We start from the raw sequence: 13310 nt of genomic DNA on the forward strand, positions 1-13310 counted from the left end.
TTTAATATGTAATTCCATCATTTAAATGTGTACTTTTTACAATTAATACTGTCAGAGATTTCATACATTAGAAAAGTACGCGAGTCAGGTTCTGCAATTGTGTATTATTAGTGCAGAAACCCATCTTCAAATCCAGACGTTTAACCACAGTTTTCATAATGAGGCATCTTTTGATCCCCACCTGCCTATTTATCTGTGGTGTTTTTATGAAAATCAGGACATGAACGGAGTATGTTGTCAAGTAATAGCAAAGAACTGTTACTTTTTATCACATCTTAGGAGACCGCTGCTGATGTTTCCTAAGACAGTATGTTTTAAAGAGAGCAATGGTTTATGCATCTCATTCCTGAGAGAAACTGAATGCTATTTAATTCTGTTAGTTGTTGAGCTGAAAATAAATAAGTAGAAATTCATTTCTTTAATTACAGGTGATTAAGTTAGTTGAAATTGATTTTTTTTTCTTTCCTGGAAGGAGTCTGACTAACTGAACCTTGTTYTAAACAAGAACAGGGATGACTTTGGCTGCAATTGAATACACACCTTGAACAAATTTGATTATTATAGACAGTTGTCAACAGCACAGCAGTGGAAATGAGCTACTTCTAGCTAATCGTAGCCAGATTGTAGAGATTGTAGAGTTTGGTGGCGGCAAGAGAAGAACAGGATGAGAATTAAGTTGTTAGGCTTGAGAATGACGTTGGGCAGAAAAAGCAGCTAGGGATTTTTGGACAGGATGTCCAGAACAGCATGTGTATAGCCTTTATTATTAGTGGAGGGAGCATCTGTCTGTATTAGATGAGCTTTTCTGAGGAGCTTTCAGGATTCAGTGCTACCAAAAAAAAAAAAAAGTCAGAATTTAGGCAGCCTGTAGTAAAGTTCAGAACTGACTGAATGTGTAGTTCTAGCCTAGTAAGTAGGTGGGCTATTCATTGTAATACTAAATATTTAAAAAAAAAAAAGGGAGAAAGGGAGTCTTCATGTCAAGAAAAGAGTGTCAGAGTTGCAAGAGACTTGCAGGTACCTCAAAATACAGAGAAAACAAAACAGAAAGCTGTGTGTGCTAGGTTGTGGAGGTTGGCACTGTTCCGTGAAAACAGACACTTTCAGTATTTCACATGGGTAGCGGCGTAAGTGGTTTGGTTGCAGTGAAGGGGCAGTCTCACACAAATCTCACCAGTGGAAGGAGCAGCACCATTGCTTCCAGGTTGGAGGAAGGAGATGGTGACAAGCCAGGGTTTTGGTTGCAAAATGCTGGGGCAGCTCACAGCCAAGGCAGAGGGAGCCAGGACATCCCTCCTSCTTTTTGCTGGTGTGCTGATGTTTAAAGAAGCACACAAGGCACCCAGCATYGGCTTGCAGGTGAAGTTATGGACAGTCCCGCCGTGGACGTGGTTGGAGGAACCGATGAGATGGCTTGTGCTGGTGCCTCTGGGCCGGCCTGGTCCGTGGTGGCTGAACGACAGCTCGCACTGTGCTGGAAGAGCCCATCTCCATCCGGCTCCATGGCACTGCTCCGCTCGGAGCACCTCTCACCTGCTCGCATGTACGTGGGTCCTTTCCCGAGCTGAGGGACCTCCCGTGGTGGGCTCTTGTTCTTGCTCTTTGGAGCCTTTCTGTAAACAACAGATGTTCGTCTGGCTCTCTTAATTYATTCTTTAGCTCAATTTCATCAGCAAAGCGCTGCCTGTCTGGGCCTGTGAAGATCTGGGCACTAACACAGTGCTGAGGCTGGAGCAGGGCATCGTGTAGCACTAGCACAGTTGGGTGTTGTGTGGGGAGCACCACTTAGGTGTTTAATATTTCCTGTTCCTTTTCAGGGTTTCCTGCCCCTCTGACAGTCGGGAAAGTGTACTGTGGTCCTGACGTTCCAGCCTTACCATGGGTTAAATGGTTTCCTCCGTTTTAGATTTTGTGCAGACCGGATTTAAATTGGAAAGTGTTTGTTTAGGATGCCCTACTCAGCACTTTGTATTAGATGAGAAGCAGCCCTGCATTTAAATTATTCAGTCTTTAGGACTGATGAAAATTGTCAATCACCTTCTCGCATATTTAACTTATCCTAAAGGATGCTTAGAGGTGCAAAAATTCACCACCAGCCACATTTATAGATTGCAGGGAGGAGAAGGGGAGTTATTGAGTGACACTCTATCGTATCCTTGCCTTGCAATGTATTCTCGTGTTGCYCTGCAGACTGTGGGCACAAGTCAGTTTTGAATATTAAGAAAATAAATTTCATTCTCTTCAAATTGACTCAACTGACAACAAAATAAATTACATGGAAGCGCACAATTCATATTCCGTGACACTAAAAAAAGTGGTAGCTCAAGTGTGCTGCATGCACCAGGAGAAATGCCACCCTAGAAGATTATTCAGTCGGTGCTAGCTGTAAAATCAGTAAATATTATTTCTGATGTTTACTTTCTGTCAGCATGGAAGGAGAGGAGATTGCATTAATTAAAAAAGTGCTGCCAGGACCAAAACCAGACAAAATGCTGAAGGGGCTCTGGGTTTGCTGCTGTGTTAGAGAAAAGGGCCAGTACCAGGGATGAATGGGAGAACTCCTACCCTGCTGGTGACTTAGAGGGACCTGGGGAGCTACGTGCCCTCAGCAGTGGTGTTGTGTGCTCCTGCAGCTGAACTTGGAGCACATGGGAGCCATTTACCGGCCTTACTGGCCCCGGTGAATGSTTGCTTTCTCCTTGCGTGATGCTACGGCTAGTCTGTCCACCACCACCCAATCCCCAGCCCATTTGATGAGGGTCAGTTTTCTCAATTTAACTCCTTAGCACTCTCTGAGCAGCTCCCACCTTCAGCTTTCCAGTGGARGGTTCCTCCATGACCTTCTTTTCATAGCTCAGCTGCTCCTCAGCCTCGTTGAGGAACCTTCAGTGAGTATGAGTAGGAAGCARGTAGCATGCGGGGCCACTGATGAGATGATGAGACCCTGTCCCTCCTTTGCCATGGCATTGTCCTGGGTTGGACTAACTTGTGACTCCTAGAAGAGCTCTGACTAAGGCATCAACATGCCTGCACCTAGRCCACGTGCAGGGCCTTGTTTTGCTTACCGCTTGTGAAGGACGTTGAGAGCTCCCCTGGAGATTGATTCTCTCTCCAGTTCTGAATCTGAAGGTGACGGGACAAAGGAGAAGTGACTGGGAGCCCTGAAAGCATCTTCCTTGATGCCACATCCACCCTTCTACAGGTGGAATCAGCAACAAAGAGAAAAGAAGYGTTGTCTTCATGCCACATCTCAGTTCTGAAACTAGGTGACCCAAAGCCAGTAGGTGACYTCCACAAGGTAACATGGCCTTTAATAACAGATGGTCGGAAGCAGTGCGATGTTGCAGTATCACTACTGAGATACTTCASTGAGGAGGGATTCTTGGAGCCAAAGCTTCGGAATTGTTTATTTAGCTGAAGCAGTTGTTGTGTTTGAGGTTGCAGGGTTAGTGGTTCCATATTGCTACTCCATGCTGAAATACTTCCCTGAGCTCGTGGTCGCTTTGGCTTTCAGCTGTGCTGAGTTCTGTGGCCATCATCTGTGTGGCCTGCGAGAGGGAAAGAAACAGGAGGCAGAAATACCAGGCTCTCATCAGATCAGTACGCATATATATCCAAAAGAAAAATATAAGGAATACTTTTTTCCCTTGTATCTAGCAGAAGCTTTCCTTGGAGTTACAGATATGTACTGAAATTCCTGGCTTTTCTTTTCCTCATTCAGCAGGTCTCTGTACTCTATTATTATTATTTTCCCCCTTATGAATCTGAATCCCTTTGTTTTGAACTATGCTTTTTTTGCCTGACATCAGCAATTGTCTTTATGGTAAATCTGAGGGGCAGGGGAGGGGACCGCTTTTATCCTGCACAGTTTTAATGAGGTGTACGTTTCTGTCAGCTCTTAGAGGGAATAAAACCCTGCTTTGTAGAAGCCTCTGAGAAATTTATCCAACTGAGAGTTGTCGGATTTCTGCATTTTTGCTCATTTGCKGTCTGAAATAAAGCCTCAAGCCTTGCAGTCAGGTATACCCTGCAGGTGCATGAAACACCCCAGAGGACCATGAAGCCAGTGAAGAGTCATTTATATATAATGCCAGCTGTGTTATTCATCATACAAAAGTACCTACTTTTTTATGCTTTCAGAAACTCACCTGAAAGAAAGTAATACAGAATTGAGTCATCCAACTCTAAAAAAAGTAATTAGCAGAGCACCTGGTTAAGACCCTGTTTTTCTCGCTTCATAAGAGCTAGCTGGGAATAGTCATTTATTTTGTTTTAATGTTTCTACGTGATGGTAGATTCTAAGCACTTAATTTCAGTGTAGAAGTGTTGATTCCTAAAATGTGTTTTGAATTGTTTCGAAGGTTATTAGGTAAAGATGAGGAAAAAATTGTCTTTAAAACAAAATGGAGCACGAGATCTTAGGAAGACTAGGTAGCTAATGGAAGCCAATGATGCCATATCAAATAATCTATTATAGCTATAGTTAGGCAGATAACAAATTTACACTGCATTATGTAAGCGTTTCAGGTGATGTTTGTTGTTGCTTTTCTTATTTGGGGAGACGGAGGTGTGTTGTCACCTTGATCTCCAAAATGAGCCGTGTGAGGCAAGTGCCTTGTAGGTGTAAAGGAGGGACGGATCAGTTTGGTTTGCTGAGAACACGAAGCAGCAGTTTTAAGGGGTGTGCTCACACTTGAGAGAACCTGCCTGTCATTTGCAGGTAGATGAATGTCAATATGAAAGGAAATTTGGGAAAGGGAGTAAGTTCCCCAGTGTCCTGTCCAGCTGTCTTAGGCAGGCACCCARTAATTTGAAGGCACTTAGGTCATCCAAAACCTGTGTGCTCCGGAGGAGGCTGCCCTGTGCCCAGAAGTGGGGGAGCTATTAGGGAAGGCACCTGACGTGCACAGGGAGCTCCTCTCTGCTGCATGATGCAAAACTACCTCCAGTGACCACTGCCAGCCCTGCTGCCATCTGCGAGCCCTCCAAGTCTAGGCCTGTCGCCTTAATCTCCATCCCCTTGTTACCACAGCTGCTCTTCCCAGTGCAAGTTGTGTGCATGCCGGCGTCCCGCCCTGTAAGCAGCGTAGCAATAGAAACACTGATCCTGAGCAGTCAAAGGAATGGTAATCTGTCCCCTGCATTTGCAATTCAAAATGCAATGTGACGCTTTAGGGGTCTGATTCACGCTCTCCTTACACTCTGCATAGCTGTTTGCTTCATTGCCAAGAGATCATTGTTTTACCACGTTGCCCTTTGCGTGGTCATGTACACCGGGGCAAGGCTTAGAAGAGCCAGATCTACAGGGAAGAAATCCACAATGTTGGATTGAAACCCCAAATGGAGCCAGAGGAGTGCTGCACTGTTCCTAGGAGGCCTGAAGGCACTTCAGTTGTATCTTTGGGGAGGTCCATGCACGCTTGGGAGGTATTTGAGTGTTGGAGCAGATGTGCGGGGATGATGAGAGTGTAAGTGCAGTATTCACAAGCTGTCAGGTCCGGGGTCCCTGCAGAGGTCCTCTGGGGCACCTCTGGTGAGGGTAAAGCTCTGCCTCTCAGCACCCCTCATTAGTTGAATGCAGAGGTGTGACTTGCTCATCACTCGTTTCTTCACTTTGATGACCACCACAAGGTTGAAACCGRTCTTTCCACTCTTAAGGAAATGCCAAACCAAATCTTAAGCTTTGCTGCAYGTTACACATGGGAGACTTGGATATTTTCAGAGCTGAAGTTATATTGAACACGGCGCTTACAAAAAATACTCATTTGTTATAACTCAGTTGTGCTGTGATGATCCATGCTTTGTATTATTGCAGCTTATTTCCCTAGAAAATTATATGATAACACCAGAGCGTTATTTAGTGACCTGATGATGCAGAAACTGTGCAACTTAAACCTCAATTCTTACAGTTTAATGTTCTTTACCTGAGAAGAACTGTGTTTTCCATTGCCCTAAGGAATAATTTGAGCTCACTGCATAATGATTAACAAGACGTGCTATGATTTATGTGCTCASACACCCAATTGGACCCTTGTAGGTGACTTTTTCAGAAACAGGATAGATTGCTGGAGTGTGTCCTGTTTTCACGGAGTCCCAGAATGGTTGAGGTTGGCAGGGACCTCTGGAGACCATCCAGTCCAACCCCCTGCTCCAGCAGGGACACCCAGAGCACGGGGCACAGGGCGGCATCCAGGCGAGTTTGGAAGATCTCCAGAGAAGGAGACTCCCCAGCCTCCCTGGGCAGCCTGTGCCAGGGCTCTGKCACCCTCACAGTGAAGAAGTTCCTCCTCAAATGCATTTTAATTTGGTTTTGCTAATATAATTAAAAAAAATACAAAACCTGTGAGGTTTGTGGGAAATGCACTTTGTGCATTGTAGGCATTCAGACACACCTGGATCATTTTGGCTTCTAGAGTAGACGGAATAGTAATGAGGAAATGTGGAACAGCTGTTTCCCTATTTTTGTATGCCTACGTTATTCATGTTTCCACACTAAGAACAAAATATAATACATATATGTGTATATATATATATGAAGGGTAGCATGATACGAAGTATATCAAAGCAGCTTTTCTTCTCCCATGTCAATGGATATTGTGAAAGTTCATCTACAAATCACCATCTTGGTGGAGTTGACTAGGGCTAGCCAAAGATCGCTGACTTTGGTGTTATTTTTGCTCAGGCAGTTGGGGTTTTAGCACARATTAAAACACTTGCTTCAGTCTTATATTGCCGTGTCCCCCATGAATTGCCTCTTGAAAGTCTTTGGRGACTCTGGTTCTCCGTGCAGGACTTCTCTTCCAAAGAGGGCTGGCCCTCCCCGAGCTCTGCTGAAGGAGGAAACTCCAACGTGTGGCTCCTTCCCCTGCCACTTCAGGATTGGGCCTTGGGAGCATGGCTAGTGCTGACAAGGAGGAGCATAAAGCAGGAGAAGCATTAACGTGGAACATGGCACTTTCTGTGGAAATGGTCAAATTCTGTGTGATTCTGTGATTCTGTGACCTACTTGGAGAAAAGGAATGTACTAAGCGTGCGATCATGATGTATGTGACTGCAGTGCAGCAACAAGCCTTCCCACCAAAAGACATAATTTTGCACTTGGGTATATTTAATTTTAAGGCTGAGATGGAATATATCATGTGGAATAATCACTGGGACAATTTGTCCGAGTACTGAGATGTGTAAATGGTTTGAAGGCTTTGGGGCTGAAGTCCTTCTGAATACTATCCTATGTTTTTCTTGGCATGACTTTTAAGAATTCTTCAAGCAGGCAGAATATTTGTTTTTCTGAGCTAATAGGAATCACTGGGGAAGAGAGAGATTGATCAGAATGTGAGGAGTTTTTTAAACAAGGTTATTTGAATTCATGTGAGATTGGTCCAATCTTTGCATGTCTGTTTTTTGGAAGCACAAGATATTTAAGTGTGAAACTATGGCAGCGAGCAGATTCCAGATAATCTACAAAAAATATATATTATTATTTTATCTGCATTTCTAAACACCTAAAGCAACATGTTCAGTCTTGCCAGGATGCAAAGGCAGCAGGTTTACTTGTGGGAGGTCCTGGATCTCGCAGTGCTGGTTCTTGCTGCTCGGGTGCCAATTAGCATCCCCTGGTCTGGCTTAATGACCAAGGCCTTACCCCAGAGCTCCTTTGGGCAAGTGGCAGCCCCAGGGTCGTGCCTCGCCGGGCGATCCCTGCGAGCTCCCCGCTTGCCCGGGGGTCCCGCGTGGCTTCCTTGCCCTTGGCTCTGCTCCTCCCTGCTCTTTGTGTGGAAACCTGCTRGAAACAGCGCAGCGGGCAGGGAGCTGCGCGTCCGGAACAGCTCACTTCTCCAGCTCTGTTAATGTTTACATCCTGCCGTTTGGGTGGAAAGGCTGCCTTGAGATTTAGGGAATACGGCTTGACAACACCTCGATAAGCTGAAGCGTACGTGTGTGAGTGTAAATGAAAGATGCAAATGCCTCGGCTCCAAGACCAGTGTGTTCTAGAAGTGCCCCCTTGCTCTATAGGGTGGGGAGGTTCAGCCTTTCTGGGAGCTAATGTGRGTGGGATTCATCCGTCAGAGAAACAGCAAAAACAGCACGTGCAGGCATGGAGGTTACACAGGCTGGGAAACTGCTAATCACGTGCAAACGCCCTCACTTTGAGAGGCCTTCTTCATCCCCATCTTCTAATTCTTGGCATCACAGCAAAATGACCAGTCTAAGTCCGGTCATAAGGCTGTTACAACTTACACTCTTGACCTATAATTTACAAGAAGCAACAAAGGTCAATATTTACCTGACATCTGTGATGCCCGAAAACTCTTATCTGTGAGAAGATTTGTTGGCTTTAAATTGCTGAGTTAACTGGGTAGTTCTTTTGAGAGRCAACTTCTAGTTGTAGTCCTTGGGCTTGAAAATCATCTTGATTATTATTTTTTTCCTTTCGTTTTATTGTACGATGCAAACGGGGGGGGGGATGAAATTCACATCAAATGAAGTTTACATCATCTTTACATGTCATCATAAGGACTAGCARTTGCTGTTAATAATGATCAAACTAGAAGCAGTGAACGAGAACCTCTGGATGTGAAGAATTTGTTCTTCTTAACTAAGGAGAAATCCCCTTGGGCCGTATCCATAGTACCCTTTTGCCTTAAAAAGGCAAAAGGAGGTACAGCAGGTACTCCTGGCACACCAGGAGAAGCAAATTAGCAAATCTCCAAATGCTTGTGTGTGTTTCTCCCTGGAGGAAACGGGGTGCCGCGGGTCCCTCAGCTCTTTGCTTGGGCATCACCGCGGCGCGGAGCGCGAGCGGGGCCCTGGTGCTTGACGGGCCGCGCGGGGAGCCGCGTCGCCTTGGGGCACTGGGCTGTCAGAGCTGCCTTTTAATCTCAGTGTGTTCAATATTGACTCTGAACTAGTGTAGATTACACTGCCATTTGTCTAACAATAAAAAAYCTGACAGCTATTTAGTAATTTCAGCTTGCTCATAGCACCCATTTGCCTGCTAGACCTATATGCAGCCTACGGCCCGTTCACCTTGCAGTCCAAGGTTCAGAGTTGCATATTGACACTGCCGTTTGTCTTCCTATTTTTTATTTTTTTTTGTACTTCCCAAAAAGCAATCCTTTTAGAAAGGAGAGTAAGAAACTTCTGCRGGGCTTCTTTCAAAAATAAAATAAATTTCTATCTTGTTGTAGGTTCTTATTTTAATAATTACACCAATAAAGCAAGGGAGTGCAGAACAGAAAAGAAGATTCCCTTAGGATACATTCTGATATAGGGAAAACTTGAGAGAGAAATTCATTTATTTTAGAATTTGGATGTTAATCTAGCTGTGCTCAATTCATATATTTTCAAAGTAGAATAAATTGCTGTAAATGTAGCAAAATAGCATGTGCAAAGAGGATCTATAATTCAGGTGGGGAAAAAGATGTAGGACTAACCATTAATAAATCTAAATATAATTGTATGTCATTTTTCTAAGCTTAATTTTTCCAAACTTACCGTAAATCTGCTTTTTTCCTGCACTGCCCTTTCTCACAWAATAATTGGCCCCAATCCCTAAGCCCAAGAAAAGGGAATTATTTTTTAATAATAAATTAATGGAGTCTGACATGATCAGTCCATTGCATTTCACATTTTATTCCACTGTACATTCACAGAGAAAACTTCTCTATGTATTCTGTATATGTGACATACCAAGGAAGAAGGTTTCTTTCCTCATCCTCTTCCACCGACTTTCATCCTGAAAATATGGGATCTGTATCTGAAACTTCAGCAGGCCGAGGAGTGGAGCGCTGATTCAGAAATTTTGAATTCTGTTAATTTGAAATTAACATTTTTCCCTTTTTTTTTTCTTTTTAATCATTCAAGTATGAGCTTAAAAGGAAACAGTGTGCAGCAAACTTAATGTTTGTTAGGAAGTAAAGAATAAATGAGGGACTAGGCAAGGTAGGTCGGGCATGGAAGGGGTGGTTGGATCAGAGGTAGAAATTGAATCAGTGCTGCTAACCTGGAAAAGGGCTTCAGCTGAATGATTTTAGCAGTGTGCTGAAGAATTAATATGTGAGTTTAAGAACTTTTGGAAAGTAACGGGCAGGTAAGACAAGTGACTCTTTTTAGATTATCTTGCAGTTTTAGAACTGAGAACGTCCCTGGTTGRCAGCCCAGGAGAGTATCGATGCACCCGGGGGAGGGACTGTGCCAGTCTTAACTGTGACAAAATCTTTGAAAAGAGCCCAGCAGCAACATCAGCGTTTTTGGAAAGCGGAGCAGCCCTCTGGAGCCTTGCTGGTGTTTCCAGGAGCCTTCCCGGTGGGCGAGCCTGGAGAGGGGATCCCAAGACCTGCCTGTGCAGGCGAAGCTCAACATCGGGCATTGAACACGCGCGCCTTGCGGCCAGTCCCAAGCGGGAAGGACCTGGGTCTGTTGCGGCAGGAAAACCACCGCCACAGCCCAAATCCAGCCCTCAGCAATAGCTGCTCRTGTCCTACGTGAAAGGACAAACGTGCTACTCTGCTCGTTTTCGTGCTCAGCACTGTTTGAAGCCCATGTATGCACGACRCACACTGCGAATGCGCGTGGCCCATGGCTGGAATGGGATACCTGGGAAGGATGAATGTGGTGCTGAGGATCTTGTGGGTGGCTGGCTGCATGTGCCACATTTAGCTACAGAAAACATGCTAGGAATGCACGCCGTGCTAATAATCACATGTTAAACCCGTTTGTTTAATTTGGCAGAAAATTGTTTGTGGGGAGGGAAGGGCATTTCAAAAGGTATAGTCACAAATTTTACGTATGGATATACTTTATAAATATGATGTGAACCTTTGACCTTTAAATTCCTGGTGCAGGCTTACAGTGCTTGATCAAGAATTGGATCTTACTGGTTATTTTCAGTAACTTATTACCTACCAGCTATCAGCAAGGACATGAAGTTAAGTACAGAACAAAATCTGGTGTAGGGGGAGTAACTCCTTTCCTCTGCCTTTGGATTCTCTTTCCATTTCTATTTCTTTGGAGAAATGCTTTAGCATGTTCTATTAAAATGGATCTCATTGATTTCTTCTTTATTTTTTAATTTATTTTCTSTTTCATATCTATTGTGAATCCGAATACATGGTGACAGCTACAAGCTCTTGACAGAATCAAATTAGGGCGTCCCATACTTGATGGCCCTAAAAATAAAGAGTTCTCCTTGCGCCACAGTTTCGATCAATGAACCTCCATTAAATAATGGGAGAAGAGAAGAAGGACTCGTTCCTTCAGCTGTGGGCTGCCTGGTTGTTATAGGGATGGAGAAATGAAGCCGTGAGTTTGAAATCATTTTGTGTAAAGATAAATAAATTAAAACCCCCTAGTGTGCAAAGCTGCTCAAGGAGAGGTGAAAACTTTACCATTGCATGCAGTGCCGTGCATTTTTTTTCCTTAAATAAGGGCAGCCTTTGTGATGGAGCTGTTGGAGCAGGAGTTTCTCCCTTCTAACATACTTCACCTTTGYGAAGGAACCCAATATAATGTGTGTAAAACTTGGTGACAGTGGAGCACTTCTGCAGGGAGAGCCAACGGCTGTTTCTTAGCTGTGCTCTTGCTGCGTGTGCAGGCACCCAAAAGTGAGTTAATTCCTTCAGTTGGCAAGATTTTACTGTCTATGCTAGGGGAAAAAAAGAGCAAATTGTTCTTGGCTTTTATTGCTCAAACTTCATTTAAACGTGAATTAAAGGTTAAAGTGTGTGTGCAGGTAGGTCTATTGCACACGTGCTTTTCCCTGCGTGCCCCCATTCTCCAAATGGAAGAGTTCTTCTCAGATAGCTGGAAGAGGCAGCCAGAACAGAGCCTGTTTGTGCAGCAGTTACACCACGTGCATGCTGTGAGGCAAGGTGCAGACCAGTGTTACATGCTCCATGTGCCCAGCGTCTGTAGAGCGGCTGGGTTTTAGCCTCCGTGACACTTGGGAGTTTCCTCGTGTCCTGCCTTTCCACTGCCAGCCCACAGGTCCCTCCTCCCCGAGTTGCTGGATGTTATTTATTGCGAGGGCTTGTGCTGGAAAGCAAGCCAGGGGAGAGGGCAGCTCGAGAGGCCGACCCACCCTGGGCAGCACCGGGCAGCACCTTTGGGCAGGAGCTGCTCTGGGGCTCCTCCGTGTGCCCTTGCATGTGGCAGGAGCAAAGCGAGCGGGCCCATCCCTGTCTCGTGCATCCCTTGGTGCTCCCTTCCTCGGCAGAAACGGCTCTTGGCGGAAGAGGCAAAGCGGACCTCTTAAGCAGCATCACCTTTAGAATTCCGTGTATTGGAAGTATTTATCTTGCCTACTCACATTCAACACAATGCACAATTCCGTTTTAAGGTCACAGGTTGAAGAGTTTTCATGAGGTAGCGTATAAAATACAGGAAATAGTAGCGAAACATTTCCTCCAGATAGAATAAAACAATACMGTTATTTTAAAATAACTTTATAAATGTAGGTACATTTTAATTTTTCATTTTGTCTTTGTTTCCAAGACAACATCCAACTTYAGGAGAAGTTCAGAGGTATTGTTTTTTTCTCTAGCCATTTACGCCGGTTGAGGGACTGTTTGGGAAGCGATGTGCAATAGGGAAGTTAATTGACCTGAAAAGGTGTTTGCAGTGGTTTTATTGGTAGCACTGAAAAATTAATCATAGCTTTAAAACAACTCCTTCCAAGTTGGGAAATTGTCCAGGTTGTTAAAATGACAGCAGAAAAGACAATCATTTGAGTCATAAAGCGYAAGGCCGGTTTCTGCTGTGAGAACTCCTGCAAGCGGAAGGTTGTTAGAGCTGCTTCAGTGCTAGTGGGGCAGGAGGGTGGACTGGGGGAGTTGTGAGGATCCCTCCACCTGATTCCCTRCTCCCCCAGTAAATGCCCAACTGTTTGCCAACTGTCCCCGGAAACCAGGAAGGTACCTTTGTCGCAAGGGGTCTGGGCAAAAGGGAGCRTCTGGAGGAAGATCTATCTGAAAAGCAACGTTAGAGCAGTTGTCCCTGTGCAGTCAAGAGCTTTACAGGTGACGCTTGGGTCAAACATTAATGTGGCAGCAGCTATTCCAAATATATGGCAAGTGGAAGCGCATTGAAGCGCTGATTGAAGGTCAGACGAGCCTGCAACGACAGAGGCAAGAGAAGAGGGGCGGCTCGGAGGGGCCGGAGGGCAGACGGGGCGCGCGTGCGGGCGCCAAGCAGCGCGGTGCCGTGTTGGCCAACGCCAACGTGTTGGCCAACGTGGTGCTTCCTGCATCGGGCACCGTGCCGGGAACGCTGCAGGATCCGCATGGCRCTGCCAAGGGGAGCAAGGCAAAGAA

Source organism: Nothoprocta perdicaria, unplaced genomic scaffold, assembly GCF_003342845.1.
Source record: "Nothoprocta perdicaria isolate Ctin4 unplaced genomic scaffold, notPer1 scaffold_235, whole genome shotgun sequence".
Taxonomy (NCBI): domain Eukaryota; kingdom Metazoa; phylum Chordata; class Aves; order Tinamiformes; family Tinamidae; genus Nothoprocta; species Nothoprocta perdicaria.